Raw genomic sequence first — 25511 nt, 5'->3', positions numbered from 1 at the left:
TTGTTAGCTGCCAAAACTAGAGTGGCTCCTATTAAAAATCTTTCATTGCCAAGACTCGAATTGTGCGGAGCGGTTTTATTATCGAATTTGGCTGCGTCGACTGTAACAAATCTTCAAATTTCAAAGTTTTCTGCCTTCTTTTGGACCGACTCCACAATTGTTTTAGCATTGTTGAAGAAGCCTCCGTGCGCATGGAGCACATTCGTGGGTAATCGGGTGTCGGAAATTATACAGAATGTTGGTAATGATAAATGGCAACATGTCGTTTCGGAAAACAATCCGGCAGATATTGCTAGCCGAGGATGTTCCCCAGACACAATACTATTCACATGAGTATAACAATTTACAATAGAAAGTAACAATTTCTTCTAGCAGTAGCCTACTAACTATGAATCCATTTCTTGATTCTCATGGCGTAATGCGAGCAAATGGGCGACTCGTTCAGACCCCAGTTCTAAGTTATAGTGAGAGGCATCCCATACTTTTACCCTATGATGCACCGTTAACTGATCTCATTGTAAATTTCACTCACAAAATAAACATGCACGGGGGAAATCAATTAATGATTCGTATTCTAAGATCGGAATTCTGGATATTCCGGTTAAAACCTTTGGTAAAAAAGATTATCCATAATTGCAAAACTTGTATTTTATTTAAACGACATACTCAATCGCAAATAATGGGGGCTTTGCCTCCGGAACGTACAATGCTTTCAAGACCCTTTGCTAACACAGGAATAGATTTTGCAGGACCCTTTGATATTAAGCACTACAAACTAGGTCATGTTTTATTACGAAAGGCTTTGCTACTAAATCTGTTCACTTAGAGGCCACCACCGATTTATCTTCACAATCCTTTCTCGCGGCTTTCTCAAGATTTATTGCCGGGCGAGGCTGCCCATTGTGTGTCTACTCCGATAATGGGAAAAATTTCGTAGGAGCTGCTGATCGTATTGAATTTTTAAAAAATTAACAAATTCAAGGTATACAAAGACATTCGCATAATAATCTTGTATGGAAGTTTATACCGCCAGGGGCTCCTCACATGGGTGGTTTGTGGGAAACGGGGGTCAAGTCCCAAGATGAGCTTTACTTTTGAGGAATTGTCGACTATTTTGGCGAGAATAGAAAGTTGTCTGAATTCGAGACCCTTAAGTACAGCTAGTGATGACCCAAATGATTTTTCACACTTAATTCCTTGATAGGTACTTTTACGCTGGCTCCAGCTGAACCCGATGTTTCCGATCAGAACTTGACACTAGCAAATAGATGGAAACGACTCAAGATTGTTTCCCAATATTTTTGTATGAGATGGAAATCTGAATATTTAAAAGAGTTGCACCGTCGAACGAAGTGGAAGAGTCAACAAGACAACATTAAAGAAAACGACCTTGTAGTTATCAAAGACGACAGATTCCCTCCCACTGACTGGGCAATGGGTCGCATCGAAAAAACGTACCCTGGGACTGATCAAAATATTCGTGTAGTTGATATTCGTACGTCTCGTGGTATAATAAACAGACCAATCACAAAAGTAGTCAAATTATTTTCAGCATGACTTCAGGGTACTCCCAAATAAAGGGGTGCGGTACTCACAACGTTTTCGTTACATGTGTGGCTGTATATCTACCTAGACGGTTCGTCCAATGGACAATGACGGCAGACGACCCAGACCAGAAGACAGACGTGAGAACCGTGTTAGAAACCGATCGGGGGTAAGGCAAGAGAAAGGTAGAGGTGACCGTCCGGTTAATTGGCAATATTCTTGCGGACTATGTTAAGAGGACCACGCCTTAAGTTCTTGCCAACGATTCCTCGAAAAAACCCCATACCAGCGGTATGAAACAGTCGATAGAAGGGGGTATTCCCGTAATTGTTTGGCACGAAGTCATTTGGCGCCTGACTGCCCAAGCCTCACCGCATGTCGCCGTTGCAGCCATCGACCCCACACACTTCTTCATGGAGCCACGCAATTGGAAGACTCTCTGGCTCCTGCCGTTCTGTCTGTTCCCGCAAATTCGTGTGGGTTTAAGTGGGATCACGGTTTCATACCAACCGCAATAATTCGGGTCAGTCTAGAAGAGGTGGATAGTTGGGCAACCGTTAGGGCCTTGATATGCCAATCGTTCGCCATGTCTCGAATTGAATATTCGATCTTTCGACGCTTAGGCCCGTGGGCTTTGAAAGTTAACACGCTCATAACGGATGAGCTACCTCGAAGAGCCTATTCTGACCCACTCGTTGAAGACCCGACCAGTGATTTTAGTGATCATTCTCTTGCTGACCCAGACCCTAGAATCAACGTGCCCATAGATATCGAATTGGGGCCTGATACCTATTCGGCAATCCATCGTGAAGGATCAACATTTACTTGCATTGGTGATGTGAATGCATACAAGACGGTCCTTGTGTACATCATTTCCGGGCCTATCCGACATTTGAGCCCTTAAGCATTGACATATTTTACACTTGGTCATGGGGGGCGGAGTGTTGGGAGTTGTGCTAAAAGTTTGCATATTATTGTTTTTATTTGTAGCCCTTGTGCTATTTAATTAGCACAGATATGTACATAGCGGTCCTCCAAATACTCATATATGTATGTGTACACATATGATGTATTACTTCAGTGGAGACATATTTGTTGTTATTGTATGTGTAAATGTCATCTACAATCAATTGCTCATGACATTCTTTTTGTTTATCGTAAATCGATTCTTTAAACCGGCCGCTTCGCTACTCCCGTGACCAAGTGACATCAAAATAAAACCAACAACATTGTGAAATATACAATAGAAAAAAATATTTGAAATACAGAACTGAAAAGTGAATTAACTAAAAGTTGATAACCATTGTTAAGAACAAAAAACATATCTGTTGTTATTGTATGTGTAAATTCATCTCCAATCAATTGCTCATGACATTCTTTTTGTTTATTGTAAATCGATTCTTTAAACCGGCCGCTTCGCTACTCCCGTGACCAAGTGACATCAAAATAAAACCAACAACAAAGTGAAATATACAAAAAAATATTTGAAATACAGAACTGAAAAGTGAATTAACTAAAAGTTATTATACTTACCTAGTGTTACTTACATCTAATCATAAAATAAAACTTACTTCTAGTATTGCACATGGGAAAACCATTGCACCTTGTAAATAATATTGCACATTGTGAAAATTATTGCACATTTTACTGAACTTAAACCTAAAAGTGTAATTGTTTTATACTTACCTAAACCTGAATACTTACCATAAACTTGAAATTAATATACTTAGAACCTAGCGTTTATACTTACCAATTACATTGCACTTACCCTTGTATATTGTACCAGTGAAACTTAAATAAACCAAAACATAGAAATTGAACATTAACAATAAATCTTACCCTGTTTATTACAAAAGGAAAACCTCGGTAAGAAACAGGCGTTTATGTTTTATTTCAATTTTCCTTCCGCCCTTTTGGCTTTGTGTTTTCCTTTTCTGATCTTTTTCTCCCGTTGTTGAAGCCACGGGAACGCTTCTTCTCTGATATAGTTTATATCAGAAGAATTTTTGGTTTAACTGAGTTTCTTACCTCCGGTGGGGGAAAGCTCAGTTTTATATTAACCAATTATCCGGTTCGAAGGACCAAATGTTTGATTAATTACCAAACAAGATGAGTACACTTTTGATACTAATTTATTTACAAAAATATTCTTCCTTATATACGCTTACAAACTAAACTGCCTGTGCATCAGACCAACTGATCGTCGCACACAGCTATCTCTTATCTATTTTGTTACATTTAGATCCACCACACATGCGCTCTTATCAGCTAGTACAATGATTATATGGCGATCCTAAGTCAACAAATGCGACTCTAATCTCTATCTAATGATAGGGACCAATTCTAAGATATTTTTATTGTCCCCGTTATCGCATTCATGTTCAAAAGATATTTATTTTGAACACTCCCATATATATGTATCGCCCGATTTTCACAAATTTGGCTATAAACCCCTTATTTATCAACCGATCCTACTCAAACTTGGCTTACTTCTAAAAGATTGACTCTATGTGCAAAATATCATCCAAATCGGTTAAGATTTTCAAAAATTTGCCTCTTATAACCTTATTTTTGACCATAGTGGTCTAATTTATTAACCGATATTACTCAAATTTAGCACAAAGTAATCTCCTGTAATATCAACAAAACCTGCAAAATATAATCGAAATTGGTTCAGATTTATATATATATATATATATATATATATATATATATATATATATATATATATATATATATATATATATATATATATATATATATATATATATATATATATATATATATATATATATATATATATATATATATATATATATATATATATATATATATATATATATATATATATGCATCGCCCGTTTTTGAAAAATGTTCTTATAACTTCATTTCTGACCATAATAGCCTTATTTAATACCCGATCTTACTCTAGCACAAAGTAACCTTCTGTGGTACAAATCTGGAAAATATCATCCAAATCGGTTCTGATTTAGATATAGCTCCCATATATATGTATCGATCCATTTTCCCAAATTTGGCCATAATACTCTTATTTATTAACCAATGTTGCTCATATTTCAATAAATGTACATGTATTACCCGATGGTATTTAGACTTACATGTATCTATTACATAATTCTTTTTTGCCCTATTTTCAGAAATTTGTATTTATTACCCACATTAATTGAGCGATTTCCTCTTTTTATACCCTAAACCACATTGTGGTCAGGGTATAATAACTTTGATCTGCCAAAAAATGTGCCTACTAGAAATATTGATTTTAGACCCCATAAAATATATACCGATCTACTCAGAATCACCTCCTGAGTCGATCTAGGGCTTGTATTTGTTGTTCGCAAGATTACGGTCGCATTTATTCATTTACAAAGCGTCAAATTTTTCACAAAGTAATCTAATTGACCATCTTTTAAGTGTGCAAAATTTCATGGTAATCCGGTCAAATTTACATATAGCTCCCACATATATGTATCACCCGATTTTCCCAAATTTGGACGTAAGTTCCTTATTTATCAACCGATCTTACTCAAAGTTGGCCTAATCTAATTTTATTTATATGCGCAGAATTTCATCGAAATCGCTTCAGATTTAGCTATAGCTTCCATATATATGTATCGCCCGATTTTAACAAATTTGGTTATAAAACCATTATTTATCAACCGATCTTACTCAACTTTGTATTACTCTAATCTTCTGTAGTACTGACAATATGTGCAAAATATCATCCAAATCGGTTCAGATTTAGATATAGCTCCCATATATATGTAGCGCCCGATTTTGAAAAATTGGCTCTTATAACCTTATTTTTGACCATAGTGGCCTCATTTATTAACCGATCTTACTAAAATTTAGCACAAGGTAGTCTCCTGATATATCAATCAATCCTGCAAAACATAATCCAAATCGGTTCAGATTTAGATATATCCCCAATATATATGTATGGTCCATTTTTCAAAAGTTGTTTATTATAACTTTATTTCTGGCCATAATAGTCCTATTTATTACCCGATCATAATCAAATTTAGCATAAGGTAACCTTTTATGGTTTCAACCAAACCTGAAAAATATCATCCAAATCGGTTCAGATTTAGATATAGCTGGTCCAATGGTTAGCACCGTGGTCCAATGGTTAGCATGCCCGCCTTGCATACACAAGGTCGTGGGTTCGATTCCTGCTTCGACCGAACACCAAAAAGTTTTTCAGCGGTTTATTATCCCACCGCAGTAATGCTGGTGAGGGTTTCAAAGCTTCTCTATGTGGTTTAACTGCAATGTGGAACGCCGTTCGGACTCGGCTATAAAAAGGAGGTCCCTTGTCATTGAGCTTAACATGGAATCGGGCAGCACTCAGTGATAAGAGAGAATTTCACCAATGTGGTACCACAATGGACTGAATAGTCTAAGTGAGCCTGATACATCGGGCTGCCACCTAACCTAACCTATATGCTCCTAAAAGTTGCTTGCGCTTTACGCAAAATGTAGGACACTCACACAGGAGGTGTTTAATTGATTCCTTTTCCTCCGCATCATGACAGCTCATACAATAGTCATTATACTTCGCGCCTATAGTTTTTGCAAAATCGCCTATCAGGCAGCGACCCGTTATATATTAGCAGATATCAAGAGTGATATCTGAAGTCTCGAGAACACTTAGCATATCTAGTGTGCGGTTTAAGTTTAAATGGAGCCATATTTGCTTGGTGTCGTTACAGCTCTTGCAATTCTCCCATCGAACATTTGCCATCATAACAGCCTTCTCACGCAGCATGAGCTTGCAGGTAGCCGGGGGAATACCAACAGATTCTAGTTCCCCTGGAATATGTAAGGTAGTCCCTAGCCTTGCCAACTCATCCGCTTCGCAGTTCCCTGGTATGTTCCTATGGCCAGGCACCCATATTAGGTGAATATTGTACTGCTCAGCCATCTCATTGAGAGATTTGCGGCAGTCGATGGCCGTTTTCGAATTGATGAACACAGAGTTCAAGGATTTTATTGCAGGTTGAGTGTCTGAGTATACATTAATGCCCCCATTTTTTGGAACATTACTTCTCGCCACCTCTCTTATTGCTAACATTTCAGCCTTAACAACACTACAGTGATTATGTAGTCTTTTCGCTAGTTCCAGATCATTATTATATACTCCGAAACCCAATTGTCCATCCAGTTTGGAGCCATCAGTGTAGAAATCTATATATTCTTTATTCCCCGGGGTCTGTGTGCACCACGGATTACTGTTGGGGGTTAGAGTGTAATCCACTACGTTAGGCACATATGGCATTATTTTGAGGACCGAAATGTGACCACTTTTTCACTTTTTTCCGACCACAGCGATAGATCGCGCAACCGCACAGCCGTTGTTTGGCCAAAATGTCTAAAGGCAATAGATGCACCATGACATTAAGGGAATTTGTTCCTGTCTTGGTGAATGCGCCTGATATACACAAACACGCCATACGCTGAGCTTTGTCTAAACTTGTTGGCTGGTGAAGTGCCGGCCACCAGACTACAACACCATATAGCATTATAGATCTAACCAATGCCGTGTATAGCCAATGCACAATTTTTGATTTTAGTCCCCACTTTTTCCTATTGCCCTTTTTCCACGAGTACAAAGCTACCGTTGCTTTTCTCGCCCTTTCTTCAATATTAAGCTTAAAGTTCAGCTTCCTGTCCAAAATAACGCCAAGGTATTTTCCACACTCACCAAAGGGAATTTAAATACCGCCTAAGGAAATGGGCCTAACCGTGGGAGTTTTGCGATCTTTGCAGTACATGACTAGTTCTGTATTTGAAGGATTTACCCCAAGACCATTGTCTTTCGCCCATTTCTCAGTCATCCGGAGGGCTCTCTGAATAATATCTATGATTGTGGATGGGAATTTTCCCCTTCTGCTTTTCTAGGGTAAGAAGAAGGTTATTTATAGCAACATTCCAAAGAAGAGGTGATAGAACTCCTCCTTGGGGAGTGCCTCTGTTCACATACCTTTGTATGTTTGCTTGTCCTAGTGTGGCTGAAATACGTCTCTTCATTAGAAGTTTGTCTAATAGCCTAAGTATACCTGGATCAACATTCAGAGTTGTCAGTCCATTTAATATCGAGCTCGGATGGACATTATTGAACGCGCCTTCGATGTCTAGAAACGCCACGATTGTGTATTCTTTGACAGATAGTGAGCTTTCAATAAAGCTGACTAGTTCATGTAATGCGGTCTCAGTAGTCCTGCCCTTCGAGTATGCATGCTGTCGTTTCGAGAACAAACTTGAATCGATTCTAGTTCTAAGATAAATATCTATCAACCTCTCCAGAGTCTTAAGTAGGAATGAGGATAAGCTGAGTGGTCGGAAATCTTTCGCATTCGAGTGAGAGGCTTTTCCCGCTTTAGGTATGAAAACGACTTTTGATTCTCTCCACTTTCGTGGAATATATGCTAAGTTGATACATCCTTTATATATCGCCGACAACCAGGGGATAATTCTGTCAGTCACTGCTTGTAACTCCGCCGGAGTAATTTCTCTGTTATTTCCGGTATCATCATATTGAACGATTCCCTATACCTATTCCAGTCAGCTTTCCTAACATTTGGCGAAAATATGGTCTTGGTATGAACATCAAATTTGAAACTGATGTAGCGATGATCTGAGAAGCTATGTTCACTTAAACCTTGCCAATCAGATATCATTTCATTCAGTTCTTGCGAGGCCAAGGTGACGTCCAAAATCTATTGCCTGTTTTTAGTAACAAAGGTTGGGGCATCACCCTTATTGCAAACTACCAAATTAGTACGCAAAATAAACTCTAGGAGTGACACTCCTCTTGTATTAATGTCACCACTTCCCCATATACTATGATTTGCATTTGCATCGCATCCCATAATGAGTTTTGTCTTTGTTTTCAATGACTCCTCAACTAAGGTGTTAACGGCACATGGAGGCATCTCCCTATCATGTCCCATGTAGACCGAAGATACCCAATATTTGCATTTGGCTATTTCTAAACTGGCAACGACAATGTCTGTATATCACATTGAAGGAAGTAGAAACAAGTTAAGCTCTTTTTATACCCTCCACCATAGGATGGGGGGTATATTAACTTTGTCATTCCGTTTGTAACATATCGAAATATTACTCTAAGACCCCCTAAAGTACATTCTGGGTCGTGGTGAAATTCTGCGTCGATCTGAGCATGTCCGTCTGTCCGTCTGTTGAAATCACGCTAACTTCCGAACAAAACAAGCTATCGACTTGAAACTTGGCACAAGTAGTTGTTATTAATGTAGGTCGGATGGTATTGCAAATGGGCCATATCGGTCCACTTTTACGTATAGCCCCCATATAAACGGACCCCCAAATTTGGCTTGCGAGACCTCTAAGAGAAGCAAATTTCAGCCGGATCGGATGAAATTTGGTACATGGCGTTAGTATATGGTCTCTAATAACCATGCAAAAATTGGTCCACATCGGTCCATAATTATATATAGCACCCATATAAACCGATCCCCCGATTTGGCTTGCGAGGCCTCTAAGAGAAGCAAATTTCATCCGATCCGGCTGAAATTTGGGTACATGGCGTTAGTATATGGTCTCTAACAACCATGCAAAAATTGGTCCACATCGGTCCATAATTATATATAGCACCCATATAAACCGATCCCCCGATTTGGCTTGCGAGGCCTCTAAGAGAAGCAAATTTCATCCGATCCGGCTGAAATTTGGTACATGGTGTTAGTATATGGTCTCTAACAACCATGCCATAATTGGTCCACATCGGTCCATAATTAGATATAGCCCCCATATAAACCGATCACCAGATTTGACCTCCGGAGCCTCTTGGAAGACCAAAATTCATCTGATTCAGTTGAAATTTGGTACATGGTGTTAATATATGGGCTCAAACTCCCATGCAAGCATTGGTCGAAATCGGTCCATAATTATATATAGGCCCCATTTAAACCGATCCTCAGATTTGACCTCCAGAGCCCCTTGGAAGAGGAAAATTCTTCCCATTCGGTTGAAATTTGGTACGTGATGTTATTATATGGTATCCAACAACCATGCAGGAATTGGTTCCTATCAGCCCATAATTATATATAGCTCCCATATAAACCGATCCCCAGATTTGACCTCCGGTGCCTTTTGGAGAAGCAAAATTCATCCGATCTGCTTGAAATTTGGTACGTGGTGATCGTATATGATATTTAACAACCATGCCAAAAGTGGTCCATATCAGTCCATAATCATATATAGCCCCATATAAACCGATCCCGAGATTTGGTTTTGGAGTCTCTTGGAGGAGTAAATTTCATCCGAGTGAGTTGAAATTTGGTACATTGTGCTAGTATAAATATGGTCGTTAACAACCATGCCTAACTAGGTCCATATCGGTCTATAGTTATATATATATATCCCTCAGATAAATCGATTTCCAATCACACAAAAATTGGTCCATATCAAGTTCATAATTGTATATAGCCCCCATATAAGCGACCCCCATATTTCAATTCTGGCTCTCTACGTACCGTGCAAAAAGTCCATATCGATTCGTAATTATTTGTAGACTTAACTATAAATACATAACTTTTTTGTCTAATATATACCACGTATGGACTAACTCACAATTTAGAAAACGATGTTAAGAAGTTTTAAGATACCACAACCCAAGTATTTCGATTGTGGATGAGAGTCTTTCGTAGAAGTTTCTACGCAATCCATGGTGGAGAGTACATAAGATTCGGCCTGGCCGAACTTACGGCCGTTTATACTTGTTTAGCAATTATACAGGCTCGATTTACATCATTACCAGTATACTGCAATAGTTTGATCCCCGGAGTATTTAATTCAGATATTTTGTTTCTATAAACATATGGTTCTTGAATCAAAATTATGTCTATGTCCCCTTTCATCAGGAGAACTTTTAAGGCAGCACATGCAGCCTTACAATGATGAAGATTTATCTGGAGGATCCGCAGGACCATCGAGATTTTCAACAACCGTCACATCAGCCGCTTCAATTGAGTCATCAAGAATGTCCCCTTCAGAGATCTCGGTGACTCTCGCAATAACCATATATTCAGGGTCAGAAGGGTTTGCAGGTATCCACGCATGTGCTCTAGGTGTAGCCGGTATGTCTTTCTTCTCGACTAACTCTAGAGCAGCTCCTTCCCAAACTTCGCCAATTAGTATCAGAGCAGCTTTAAAACATTCTATAGAACTCTGGTCCTCAAATGCGACTAGCTTAAATCGTCCTTGATACCAACCAGCCTCTTGGTGTCGAGGATCTGGGCCGGGAAACTTTTCCAGCACCTGTGAGTAGACGACAGACAGAGCATTCTCAATTTCCCCCCATTTTTGCTTTGGAACCATACCGTCCAATGCTCCTTTATTAATGATAGCCATCACAAGGCTGTCTTTAGCAACTGAGGCAAACGATCGTTGATCCCTTTTGGAGGATGGCAGCTCATCCGGCGATCGTTCCCTTTTTCCAGTCTCAAGAATTCCTTGAGCCCATTTTAAGGAATGCTTTGTTTAGCCGACAGCGTGCTTGGGTCGACTGATCCTAACTTCTTTAGGATAAACAAAGCATTTCTGCGTTCTTGAATCTATCTATTACGATGAGTTTATCCGCTATTAAAATACACGTCCATTCGACGGTTGAATATATATATATATACACAGTCTCACACAAGTTTACATACGATTAAAGAATTTGTATTTTATTGAAATAATAAAATATTATAAACTATGCATATACATGCTTTAATTTTTGTAAAATAATTTGAAAACATAGTATTTGTTAATTTTTAACAATATTTTTTTAGTGTGGTTTATAAAAAACATCAAGAAAGATGTTTGGTTAGTAGGTTAAAAACTCAGGAGTATGTAAACTTGTGTAAGACTGTGTATATACATCGCTCGATTTTCCCAAATTTGGCCATAATACTCTAATTTATTAACCAATGCTATACAAGTTTCAAATTTTTATTACCCACATTAATTGAGCGATTTCCTCCTTTTTTAAAAATGGACTCAATTAATTATATACTAACTCTGTAGGCTCAAAGTCAACTATAGCTACAAGTAAAGGGTGATTCTTTTGAGGTTAGGATTTTCATGCATTAGTATTTGACAGATCACGTGGGATTTCAGACATGGTGTCAAAGAGAAAGATGCTTTGACATTTCATCATGAATAGACTTACGATCTGCCACAACGTCGAATTTTCAGTGAATGGGCCCTAGAAAAGTTGGCAGAAAATCCGCTTTTTTATCGACAAATTTTGTTCAGCGATGAGGCTCATTTCTGGTTGAATGGCTACGTAAATAAGCAAAATTGCCGCATTTGGAGTGAAGAGCAACCAGAAGCCGTTCAAGAACTGCCCATGCATCCCGAAAAATGCACTGTTTGGTGTGGTTTGTACGCTGGTGGAATCATTGGACCGTATTTTTTCAAAGATGCTGTTGGACGCAACGTTACGGTGAATGGCGATCGCTATCGTTCGATGCTAACAAACTTTTTGTTGCCAAAAATGGAAGAACTGAACTTGGTTGACATGTGGTTTCAACAAGATGGCGCTACATGCCACACAGCTCGCGATTCTATGGCCATTTTGAGGGAAAACTTCGGAGAACAATTCATCTCAAGAAATGGACCGGTAAGTTGGCCACCAAGATCATGCGATTTGACGCCTTTAGACTATTTTTTGTGGGGCTACGTCAAGTCTAAAGTCTACAGAAATAAGCCAGCAACTATTCCAGCTTTGGAAGACAACATTTCCGAAGAAATTCGGGCTATTCCGGCCGAAATGCTCGAAAAAGTTGCCCAAAATTGGACTTTCCGAATGGACCACCTAAGACGCAGCCGCGGTCAACATTTAAATGAAATTATCTTCAAAAAGTAAATGTCATGGACCAATCTAACGTTTCAAATAAAGAAACGATGAGATTTTGCAAATTTTATGCGTTTTTTTTTAAAAAAAAGTTATCAAGCTCTTAACAAATCACCCTTTATATATAAAATCAGACATTTCTGCTCAGATTGTGACAAAAATCCCATAAAAATTTTCCCCTTAATATTCTTAAATATGGAAATGCGGTTTATCTCTCAAATCTATACCAATGTTACCCCACAAATGCTTATGTTTACTAATTCAGTAGGGGTGGTTTAGGGTATGATATAGTCGGCCCCGCCCGACTTTCTACTTTACTTACTTGTTTTTGCTTTTCTAACATACACGCAAAGAAAAAAAACGTTTGGAAAACCGAAAACGTTTTTCTTTTGTTAGACTTTTTTGAATTTCTTTGAAAATTTTAAACTTTTATCGCAAACAAAATTCGTTTGTTACAAAAATTTTATTTTTTCAAAGAAAAAAAAATTTTAACCATCAACGCAGTCCATTTCGTTTATATCACGCACTGTTCTTTTCTGACTTTAAGCCTTAAATAAGACACATTTTCATAGTAAAAATTTAATATTCCGAACATATTTGGAATATATGTAAAAAACAAAAATAAAAAAATTTTTGGTGTTCGGTCGAAGCAGGGATCGAACCCAGGACCCTTGGTATGCAAGGCGGATGTACCAACCACTGCTCCACGTTACCCAAATGTATGTTTCTGTTAAATAAAAATTGTTTAATCGGCTCGTGGCGCCGGAAACTATGCTATATAAATATAACTTATAACGATAATTTTCTATTGATGACAATAACAGGTGCGTGGCCCAGTGAATAGTGTGTTGGATTACAAACTGTATGGTCCTCGATTTGATTTTCCATTCCCAAAATTGGTATCAAAAATCCCCCAAAATGTTCAAAAAACGTTATTTTTTGTAATTTGCATATTTCTCAGCTGTTTAAAGGGTGATACGGTCAAAATTTGGTCAATATAAACTTGACGTATTTCTTTCAATTTTGCATTTAAAAAACCTGTGTGTGTAGAATGTTGCTCCTATTTTGATTTTGGAATTCACTCTTCAGTTGTCAAAATGCCGTCCAAGCAAGAAGAGCAGCGTATCAAAATTTTGCTCGCAAAGCTGGCAAAATCGCTAAAAGTTGCCAAATCAACCGTTACAAATGTAATTAAAGTGTTTGGGGAACGTTTGTCGACAGCCAGGAAGTCTGGATCGGGGGGAAATCGAAATCCGGAAGCCGCTGAGACGACAAAGAGAGTTGCCGGTAGTTTCAAGCGAAACCCTAACCTCTCTCTCCGAGATGCCGCAAATAAGCTGGGTGTATCGTCTACAACCGTGCATCGAGCCAAAAAACGAGCCGGACTATCGACCTACAAGAAGGTAGTGACACCAAATCGCGATGATAAACAAAATACGACGGCCAAAGCGCGTCCCGGAGGCTGTACACGACGATGCTGACGAAGTTTGACTGCGTGGTAATGGACGACGAAACCTACGTCAAAGCCGACTACAAGCAGCTACCGGGACAGGAGTTTTATACGGCAAAAGGAAGGGGAAAGGTAGCAGATATTTTCAAGCACATAAAACTGTCAAAGTTCGCAAAGAAATATCTGGTTTGGCAAGCCATCTGTACCTGTGGCTTGAAAAGCAGCATTTTCATAGCTTCCGGGACTGTCAACCAAGAAATTTACGTGAAAGAGTGTTTGAATAAACGTCTGCTGCCTTTCCTGAAGAAACACGGTTGTTCCGCACTGTTTTGGCCGGATTTGGCATCTTGCCATTACGGTAAAAAGGCCATGAAGTGGTACGCCGCCAACAACGTGCAGGTGGTTCCCAAGGACAAGAACCCTCCCAACACGCCAGAGCTCCGCCCAATTGAGAAATACTGGGCTATTGTCAAGCGGAACCTAAAGACGACCAAAAAAACTGCTAAGGACAAGCAGCAGTTCAAGGCAAACTGGCTTTCTGCGGCGAAGAAGGTGGCCAAGGTGGCTGTACAAAATCTGATGACAGGTGTCAAGCGTGAGGCCCGGCAATTCGGATTTGGAAAAGCGAAAGCCTAACTGAATATTTTTCCTGAATTTTATACTAATTGAACTTGAAAAAGAAATTTAATTTGATTTTTTAAATAAACGATTTCACCGATTTACACGCGTTTTCCCTTGACCAAATTTTGACCGTATCACCCTTTACTGGTAGGATGTTGAAACCTTTTATAGTTAGTTAGTGGACACATAGGGCTTTTTGGAAAACAGATCGGCTTAGCAATCGGTGCTTTGCTAAATGAGAATTTTTGAAAACAAAATTTTTTCTTTTTGAAAAATTGCCTATTTTGGTAGGAGAAGAACTCATATACTACTTGACCAAAATGGCCGATAAAAGCTTAAAACGTATCCCTATTTTTTTGTTCTATAAGAAACAAGTAAAAAAGATTGGGAGAAATCTATAAAAAAATGTTATGACAGAAAGAATGTATGTGTCTTTTTCAAAAAAAATGGTCAAAATTCGATATTTTTTTAAATTCTAATTTGTGGACTTCACAACTTTTAATCTAAAGCATACACAGAAAAAAGTGAATACTTGAATCAAATACAAAAATTGTGATTTCAATTATTTTTGTATTTGATTTTCAGCTTATTACGAAAATCATAAATCCAATTACCCAAATTGTAAGGTTGTCATAAAACTATTTTCAAATGAAGTAATATTTGCGTTGAGTATAAATGTAATTGGAATTTGTCAACATATTTAAATGACATAGTACTCAATCCAAATACATTAGTATTTGAAGTATATAAAGTGTTTTCAATTACAGTCGTAATTGAACTGAGTACAATGTTTATAGAATTTTGTAACCTATACAATTACTATCGTAATTGTGTTTATTACGATGTTAATCAATACAATCTTTGTACTATATAATCTATATTAATTTAAGAAAATTATACAAATACACTCTGACAAAAGGTTTTATGCTTTTTATTATGAAAAAGAAATTCTGAAAATATGTATAATTGAAAATACAGCGAAGTACATGTTTGGTAGAAAAATACAGAATATTCATTATAAACGACATATTTAAAAGGCTAACTCACAAAGAAAAAACAGTTTTTGAATTATCTGTACCACCTGCTGGAATTTCCCAAATCTTCCTCATTTATATGCGATTTGTTTAGGCATCCTGCTCTTCTGTAATGCAAACATCTATTCATTTCAAAGTTTCGAAAATATTTCAAAGTTTTATGTGATTTTACCTTCTGTTGCTGGGAAGAATTGAAGCACGAAATCCCCGTTTTCGAAGTAAACACATTTTCCTCTAGGCCACATATTTTTGACAGTCGGCTTATATCCATTAATAGGGCAATTTGACGTGTACACGACCTAATTGTAAAAACAAAATAGAACGAATGTAATTGTATATATATTCCAAAGCTTATTCGCAAGTTTTTGAACGACCCAACTCAGGATGTGTATAAGTTTATACAACGAAAGAATTCATTTACATATTTTATTAAAGTTTTCAGCGAATTTTAAAAATTTTACGAAAAACTGGTATTTAGATAAAGGTACACACCTGATATAATTTTTTCATTCAATTATGCCAATAATTGATTTTTTCTGTGTATGGGTACACATTGGTTTCTTCTAAAATTTGTGGAATTTTGTAGGGAATGCAGTTAAAAAAAAAAAAAAAAACAAAATACGAATCCACTCCAAAACGGAACTTCTAGGTTCAAAATACTGACCCACTTTGCCAAAATTTTGCAAAAAAATAAATTGTGGGCCCATATCTTGCGAACAGTAAAAGAGCTTGACAAGTTCTATACAGCAAAGAAAAAATCATCGGAAATCCGTTCAAAATTGCGGAGTTGACAGCTAAAACAAAATTTCATACCCCCGAGGTGACCAACTTTCAATGCTTACAGGTCTGCCCGTGTCCCACTAGGGATCCACAAAATTGCATGCTTAGAGGAAAATACCTCAGTTTTCATACAAAGAAAAAATTGTATTGTTAGCTTTATCCGTCCAAAAGTTGCAGAATTATTTCCAAAAAAGCGATTTGGAACCACTGTGCAACGTATGATGGATAGATCAGTCTGTGGAATGATGGAGAGATCAGTCTGTGGAACGAACGGTTGGGTTTTTGTTTTTCGCGTAAATTGAAAAACATGATTGGCGACATTCTGTCTGCTGCGTTCCAGCGTTACCGTTGTGTCACTTTAGTGGCAAATTTGCTACTTTTTTTGCCGGTGCCACTTTTGTGCCACTAAATGAGATACTTTTTCCGATTTTATGCCACTTTCCAATAATGTTTGCCACTATTTCAAAAGTTTTGTTTTTTGTGCACCAACGATAAACAGCTATAGTTCATTACTTATTATATGTGAACGGTTATTCAATTTAGATTGGTAAAAATATGTCAAAATTTATTGTGGCGTTAAATATCGTTTCTATGATAATTAAAGGGTGATACGGTCAAAATTTGCTCAAGGGAAAACGCGTGTAAATCGGTGAAATCGTTTATTTAAAAAATCAAATTAAATTTCTTTTTCAAGTTCAATTAGTATAAAATTCAGGAAAAATATTCAGTTAGGCTTTCGCTTTTCCAAATCCGAATTGCCGGGCCTCACGCTTGATACCTGCCATCAGATTTTGTACAGCCACCTTGTCCACCTTGTCCACCTTCTTCGCCGCAGAAAGCCAGTTTGCCTTGAACTGCTGTTCGTCCTTAGCAGTTTTTTTGGTCTTCTTTAGGTTCCGCTTGACAATAGCCCAGTATTTCTCAATTGGGCGGAGCTCTGGCGAGTTCTTGTCCTTGGGAACCTTCTGCACGTTGTTGGCGGCATACCACTCCATGGCCTTTTTACCGTAATGGCAAGATGCCAAATCCGGCCAAAACAGTACGGAACAACCGTGTTTCTTCAGGAAAGGCAGCTGACGTAATTCAAACACTCTTTCAATAATTCAAACACTCTTGAAATAAATAAAGTGTGCAACAACGAATTCCCATGTGGTAAAGGTTTGATAAAAAATTATATAAAACTAAGTAAGATTTAGGGAGCGTAATATATAATTTTTTTGATTGAAATTTATTGCCAACATCAATTAATTATTTAATAGAATCAATTAAATAGGTGATTGTTTTTTTGTAGCGAAATTAATCAAAATTTTAATTGATTCAATTAAAGCATTGATTGAATTTTATGTCAAAAAACAATCACGTTTTTAATTGATTCAATCACACAATTAATTGATTCCGTGACAAAAGTCAATTCGAAATAAAGAAATCGATGAATAGATCGAATTATAGTTTTTACACAAAACATTAAGTGGATTAAATAATTCATAGTTATGTCTGCAAAATTCTGCCTCTAAGAATACAATGTTTTTAGTTACACAATTTGGAACATTATAGCAAATTCTCGATGTTAAGTAGTGTGAATCAGAGTCTCCATTAATAAGTTTAGTGAGAAACAAAATACCGTGCATAAACCTTCTACGTTCAAGTGATGGAAGATCAATTAACATTAAACGACTAGAATATGTAGGAAACTCGTATAAATTATTCCTGCCAAGCCTCCTCAAAGCAAAAATAAGAAACTGTTTTTGTACAGATTCAATACGATCAATAGAACAACGATAACTCGGTGACAAGACAACACATTCATAATCCAATATCTTTCTAACCAGAGTCGCAAAGAGCCTATTCGTAAGATAACGATTGACGAATTCCTTAGACCATCTGTAGAATTTTGTTTTCTTTTTTCTTTTTCTTCTTATTTAGTATTCCACGCAGCAGAAAAATGCGTGACTCCAAAAGTTTCCAAATAAAATTGACGTGGTGTACAAATTAAATATATGAACGTTTAAATATATGAACATGAGAATGAAAAAAAATTTGAAAACTTCAAATACAGAAAAACATTTTTCAACCAAAAATGCAAAGATTGCTATAGGCCGGTATGCACCTCTAGCGAAAAATTTCATTCCCATAAGAAATGCATTGATATTTATGCTAACGAAATTTTCGGTAGCGTTTAATTTCGTAAGCTGGTACGCACCTCTAATGAAAATAACAGGGTTGTCAAAAGCATATTTTGGCAGCAAACATTTAATTTATTACAATCATTGTGTGCGTAAAAGTTTTAAAAGGTCTGTAAATAATAAACAATTTATTTGAGGAATATTTGGAACATATATTAACAATTTTTAAAAGCGATTAGCTGTTTTAAAATTTGTGTACACAGCCCTGTTTTTTTTTTTTTTTGTTGTAGACTTAAATAAATTTTTGCTACCGAAAATTTCGCTAGAGGTGCATACCGGCCTTATGACTAAAAATTAACAAAGTATTTGAATTGAAGAGTACTAAATTACAACAATCGCCCCCTCAAGTCAAATGATTTCAAACAACAAAAACTACATAGCAATATTTAAAAGTTTACAATTCTGGAAATATAGTTGCTTGCCCAATACTTTAGTGAAGATATCAGCTGCGTTTTCGTTAGTAGAAATATATTTGATATCAATTTTTTCACGTACGTAATGATATCGAATGTCTATATGCTTGCTTCTCTTCTGAACAGTTGGATTCTTGACTAAAAATTGAGCGCCCTGATTATCACAAAGAATTGTAGTTGGATCTTCCAAATAGATGAGGAAACCAAGCACATTAAGTAACTCTCGATGGAAACAAACTTCTTTTGTGGCTTGACAAAGGGCAATATATTCAGCTTCCATCGTGTTTAAGGCGATCACTGATTGCTTACGTGATTCCCAAGCGACGGGATCATTTCCCATAAACAAAACAAAACATGAGTAGGATCTTCGATCATTCAAGTCAGATCCCCGTCTGCAAAGCAATTTAGATATCCAGAATTTCCTTTAAATGTAGATAAGAATAATCTTATCACAGAATGTCTAACAACGGGAGAAAAAGTTTCTTTATAATCCACGTTATACTTCTGAGAGCACCCATGCGCCACAAGCCTGGCCTTGTACTTTTCAACAGAACCATCTGGATTGCGTTTCAAGGCAAATACCCATTTGCACCCAATCACATTCTTTCCTTTAGGCCGATCCACGAGAGTCCAAGTTTTGTTTTTGATCAAAGATTCGTATTCCTTTACCATTGCCTCATTCCATTTGCTGGAATTCTCGGAATTCAGAGCTTCTGCAATAGTTTGGGGATTCTCTATTATTGAGTTCAACATTTCGACATCTTGGTCTCAGAACTCGATCGGATTTTTGTATTTTATATTTACGTTTCCTCTTATTATTAACCACGACCGATTCATCCAATTCGGAACCATCGGAACCATTCCATACAGGCTGTAGAATCTACATTTTCTTCCAGTGAAACATCATTAGAAGAAGGTAAATCAGGTGGAAATGCTACTACTTGAGCGTTATTACTCTCTTGATTTTCTTCACAATTTGACCTCTTCAAAATTTCTGTACAAAATAATTCAGATTTATCTGACTCATCAGATATATTTTCAAAGAACTCTTCATAAAACAATACATTCTATTTGAATGTTTTTTTAATTCGGTATCCCACAATCGATATTGTTGTAGTAGAATAACCAACAAACTTCATTTTTATTCCTTTCGGCATAATTTTTCTTCCCTTAGATTTGGGACCCTTGCGTAACACAATAGCATCGCAGCCAAATGTTTTGAAATGGGACACAGACGGTTTTCTTCCATTCCATTTCTCATACGGTGTACACTCACCTAAAGCTTTGGTCGGAGCTCTATTTCTTATATAGGTTAGGTTAAGGTTAGGTTAAAGTGGCAGCCCGATTAAGATTCAGGCTCACTTAGACTATTCAGTCCATTGTGATACCACATTAACTAAAAGTACCTATTACATATGGGCACTTCTAGTTTTAACCGCTGAACCTTCTTGATTATTTTTCTTTGTTGAACCAACCAGATTGTTCCAAAAATATTAGCAGACTGCTTAAGTTAACGTTTTCCAGATCCGCCAGTAATCTGAAGCTATATGCTCCTAAAAGTTGCTTGCGCTTTACACAAAATGCAGGACACTCACACAAGAGGTGTTTAATTGATTCTTTTTCCTCCGCATCATGACAGCTCATACAATAGTCATTATACTTCGCGCCAATAGTTTTTGCAAAATCTCCTATCAGGCAGCGACCCGTTATAGCAGATATCAGGAGTGATATCTGACGTCTCGAGAACATTAGCATATCTAGTGTGCGGTTTAAGTTGAAATGGGGCCATATTTGCTTGGTGTCGTTACAGCCCTTGCAATTCTCCCATCGAACATTTGCCATCATAACAGCCTTCTCACGCAGCATGAGCTTGCAGGTAGCTAGGGGCATACCAACAAATTCTAGTTCCCCTGGAATATGTAAGGTGGTCCCTAGCCTTGCCAACTCATCCGCTTCGCAGTTCCCCGGTATGTGCCTATGGCCAGGCACCCATATTAGGTGAATATTGTACTGCTCAGCCATCTCATTGAGAGATTTGCGGCAATCGATGGCCGTTTTCGAGTTGAGGAACACAGAGTCCAAGGATTTTATTGCAGGTTGACTGTCTGAGTATATATATATATTAATGCCCACATTTTTTGGAACATTACTTCTCAGCCAATTCGCCACCTCTCTTATTGCTAATATTTCAGCCTGAAAAACACTACAGTGATCAGGTAATCTTTTCGCTATTCGAAGTTCCAGATCTTTAGAATATACTCCGAAACCCACTTGGCCATCCAATTTGGAGCCATCAGTGTAGAAATCTATATATCTTTTATTCCCCGGGGTCCGTGTACACCACGCCTCACTGTTGGGAATTAGAGTCTCAAACTTTTTGTCGAAAAGTGGACTCGCCAAAGTGTAATCCACTACGTTAGGCACATCTGGCATTATTTTGAGGACCGAACTGTGACCGTAACTTTTTTCCGACCACAGCGATAGCTCGCGCAACCGCACAGCCGTTGTTGCAGCTGACTGTTTGGCCAAAATGTCTAAAGGCAATAGATGCAGTATGACATTAAGGGAGTTTGTTCCTGTCTTGCTGAATGCACCTGAGATACACAAGCACGCCATACGCTGAACTTTATCTAAACCTGTCGGTTGCTGAAGTGCCGGCCACCAGACTACAACACCATATAGCATTATAGGTCTAACCACTGCCGTGTATAGCCAATGTACAATTTTTGGTTTCAGTCCCCACTTTTTCCCTATTGCCTTTTTGCACGAGTATAAAGCTACCGTTGCTTTCCTCGCCCTTTCTTCAATATTAAGCTTAAAGTTCAGCTTCCTGTCCAAAATAACGCCAAGGTATTTTGCACACTCCCTAAAGGGAATTTCAATACCCCCTAAGGAAATGGGCCTAACTGTGGGAGTTTTGCGATCTTTGCAGTACATGACTATTTCTGTCTTTGCAGGATTTACCCCAAGACCATTATCTTTCGCCCATTTCTCAGTCATCCGGAGGGCTCTCTGTATAATATCTCTAATTGTTGATGGGAATTTTCCCCTGACTGCTAGCGCCACATCATCTGCGTATGCCACCACTTGTATCCTTTCTTTTTCTAGGGAAACCAGAAGTTCGTTTATAGCAACATTCCAAAGAAGAGGTGATAGAACTCCTCCTTGAGGAGTGCCTCTGTTCACATACTTTTGTATGTTTGCTTGTCCTAGTGTGGCTGAAATACGTCTCTTCATTAGCAGTTCGTCTAACAGCCTGAGTATACATGGATCAACATTCAGAGTTGTCAGTCCATTTAATATCGAGCTCGGATGGACATTATTGAACGCCCCTTCGATGTCTAGAAACGCCACGATTGTGTATTCTTTGACAGATAGTGAGCTTTCAATAAAGCTGACTAGTTCATGTAGTGCGGTCTCAGTAGACCTGCCCTTCGAGTATGCATGCTGTCGTTTCGAGAACAAACTTGAATCGATGCTAGTTCTAAGATAAATATCTATCATCCTCTCCAGAGTCTTAAGTAGGAATGAGGATAAGCTGATTGGTCGGAAATCCTTCGCCCTCGAGTGAGAGGCTTTTCCCGCTTTAGGTATGAAAACGACTTTTGTTTCCCTCCACTTTCCTGGGATATATGATAAGTTAATACATCCTTTATATATCACCGACAACCAGGGGATAATTTTGACAGTTACAGCTTGTAACTCCGCCGGAGTAATTCCATCAGGTCCAGGGGATTTGAATGGTCCAAAGCTATTTAGCGCCCATCTTATTCTAGTTTCCGATACAATTTCCTCGACAGGAAACGACCGCTGAGCAACTGTGGCACCGCCAGTACATGGTTCAACCGTCTGATTTCCAGGAAAATGTGTGTCCAATAGTACCTCCAGCGTCTGCTCACTGGACATTGTCCAATTGCCCTCCGATGTTTTAATGAAACCTGGAGCGGAGTTGGTGGATGCTAGAACCTTCCGTAGTCTGGAAGCCTCGGACGTATTCTCAATACTGCTGCAGTAAGCATTCCAAGAGTTATGCTGAGCCTTTCTCAGTTCTCGCTTGTATCCTCTCAGATTCTTCTTGTAAGCGTCCCAGTCCTCAGGGGCTCTGGTGGACTTTGCCTTGTTAAAGAGCTTCCTGCAGGATTTCCTCATATTACTTAATTCCGTAGACCACCATGGTGGTCGATGTTTCCCCCTTGGCTTTCCTCTAGGGCATGCAGCTTTCAGTGAGATGTTGAAGGCCTTAGTAATCCGCTCCACTGCGTGTTCGATATCTTGCACATTTCTCATATTTGTCTCTGTTATTTCCGGTACCATCATATTGAACGATTCCCTATACCTATTCCAGTCAGCTTTCCTAACATTTGGCGGAAATATGATCTTGGTGATATGAACATCAAATTTGAAACTGATGTAGCGATGATCTGAGAAGCTGTGTTCACTTAAAACCTGCCACTCAGATATCATTTCATTCAGTTCTTGCGAGGCCAAGGTGATGTCCAAAACCTCTTGCCTGTTTTTAGTGACAAAGGTTGGGACATCTCCCTTGTTGCAAACTACCAGATTAGTACGCAAAATAAACTCTATTAGCGACTCTCCCCTTGCATTAGTATCACTACTTCCCCATATACTATGATGTGCATTCGCATCGCATCCCATAATGAGTTTCGTCTTTGTTTTCAGTGACTCCTCCACTAAGGTCTTAACGGCATATGGAGGCATCTCCCTGTCATGTCCCATGTAGACCGAAGATACCCAATATTTGCATTTGGCTATTTCTAAACTTGCAACGACAGTGTCTGTATTGCACATTGAAGGAAGCAGAAACAAATTGAGCTCGTTTTTAGCAATTATACAGGCTCGATTTACATCATTACCAGTATACTGAAATAGTTTGAACCCCGGAGTACTTAATTCACATATTTTGTTTTTATAAACATATGGTTCTTGAATAAGAACTATATCTATGTCCCCTTTCATCAGGAGAACTTTTAAGGCAGCACATGCAGCCTTACAATGATGAAGATTTATCTGGAGGATCCGTAGCACCATCGAGATTTTCAACAACCGTCACATCAGCCGCTTCAATCGAGTCATCAAGAATGTCCTCTTCAGAGATATCGGTGACTCTCGCAATAACCATAGGTTCAACTTTGGTGAGTTCTGAGGCAGTAGAAGCCTCCTCACGCATACGGTATCTATCCATGTCTTCAAATGTCTTGGTATCCCCCTCGACTTCGCAAGAGGATCCGCTTACTTCTGATTCAGACAGAGGCTTGTCCATTTCTGAATCCTTTAGCTGATCGTTTTTATACACCTTCATTTGGATATAATGAAAGCCATAACATACACGGCCCTGGGACTTTGCTAGATGTGGCAAAGACTGAGTGTTCAATATAAACACTGCATGCCGTCTTGGCCCATCCACTTCATCCAAACGGCCAACCTTCCAATCAGCTGTTGGAAGATCTGGATTGCATTGTTTCAGTCTATTTAAAATAGATTCAGGGTCAGGAGGGTTTGCAGGTATCCACGCATGTGCTCTTGGTCTAGCCGGTATGTCTTTCTTCTCGACTAACTCTAGAGCAGCTCCTTCCCAAACTTCACCAATTAGTATCAGAGCAGCTTTAAAACATTCTATAGACCTCTGGTCCTCAAATGCGACTAGCTTAAATCGTCCTTGATACCAACCAGCCTCTTGGTGTCGAGGATCTGGACCGGGAAACTTTTCCAGCACCTGTGAGTAGACGCCAGACAAAGCATTCTCAATTTCCCCCCATTTTTGCTTTGGAACCATACCGTCCAATGCTCCTTTATTTATGATAGCCATCACAAGGCTGTCTTTAGCAACTGAGGCAAACGATCGTTGATCCCTTTTGGAGGATGGCAGCTCATCCGGTGATCGTTCCCTTTTTCCAGCCTCAAGAATTCCTTGAGCCCATTTTAAGGAATCGCTTTGTTTAGCCGACAACGTGCTTGGGTCGACTGATCCTAATTTCTTTAGGATAAACAAAGCATTTCTGCGTTCTTTGAATCTCTTTCGTGAGGTATTACCTCCTTTTGATGCCGTTACCTTGGAAAAGGTCCGACTTGTCAAATTGTCGCCACCTGTCGACCCGTCTACAGGTCGACTAATTGGGCCTAACTCTTAGTCATTGCCCAAATTTATAACTTCAGTCGATACCCGTCCACTGGGCCCTGAAGTTAGCAACCCAGTGGATGTCTTTGAATTTCTCTGCATGGTGGCCTAATATCCCACCACACTTGAAATTCGTAGTAGGTACTTATTACGATGATTTTATCCGCTATTAAAAAACACGTCCGTTCCGTTCGACGGTTGAAATAGTAGTCTTTTCTTTCTTATATAAACGGCTGTATTTATTGCCTCACCCCAGAAATTTTGTTGTAAACCAGACGATTCCAACATACACCTAGACATCTCCACTAGCGTTCTATTCGCCCTTTCGGCTACTCCATTTTGTTGAGGAGTATAACAAACAGTTGTCTGGTGAACTATACCTTTCTTTGACAAAAAAATCTTGAAAATTCACATTAACAAATTCTTTGCCGTTGTCGCTCCGAACAACC

General features: G+C 38.5%; 1 protein-coding gene and 1 long non-coding RNA gene across 2 annotated transcripts in view; one reads left to right on the top strand and one right to left on the bottom strand.

Moving 5' to 3' along the window:
- The window catches only part of Tre1 (Trapped in endoderm 1), a 348474-nt gene that overhangs the window by 122879 nt on the left and 200084 nt on the right, over nt 1-25511 (top strand). The gene's annotated exons all lie outside the window — the stretch shown is intronic.
- Nucleotides 15420-15845, bottom strand: LOC142228553 (uncharacterized). Its single transcript, XR_012720205.1, has 2 exons — nt 15723-15845; nt 15420-15657 (listed from the first exon to the last, which is right to left on the bottom strand). It is a non-coding gene; the product is annotated as an uncharacterized LOC142228553 (long non-coding RNA).

The sequence above is a fragment of the Haematobia irritans genome, chromosome 3 (assembly GCF_050003625.1).
Source record: "Haematobia irritans isolate KBUSLIRL chromosome 3, ASM5000362v1, whole genome shotgun sequence".
Classification (NCBI taxonomy): domain Eukaryota; kingdom Metazoa; phylum Arthropoda; class Insecta; order Diptera; family Muscidae; genus Haematobia; species Haematobia irritans.
The sequence above is the reverse complement of the archived record's forward strand: the minus strand, read 5'-3'. Positions and strand labels throughout refer to the sequence as shown.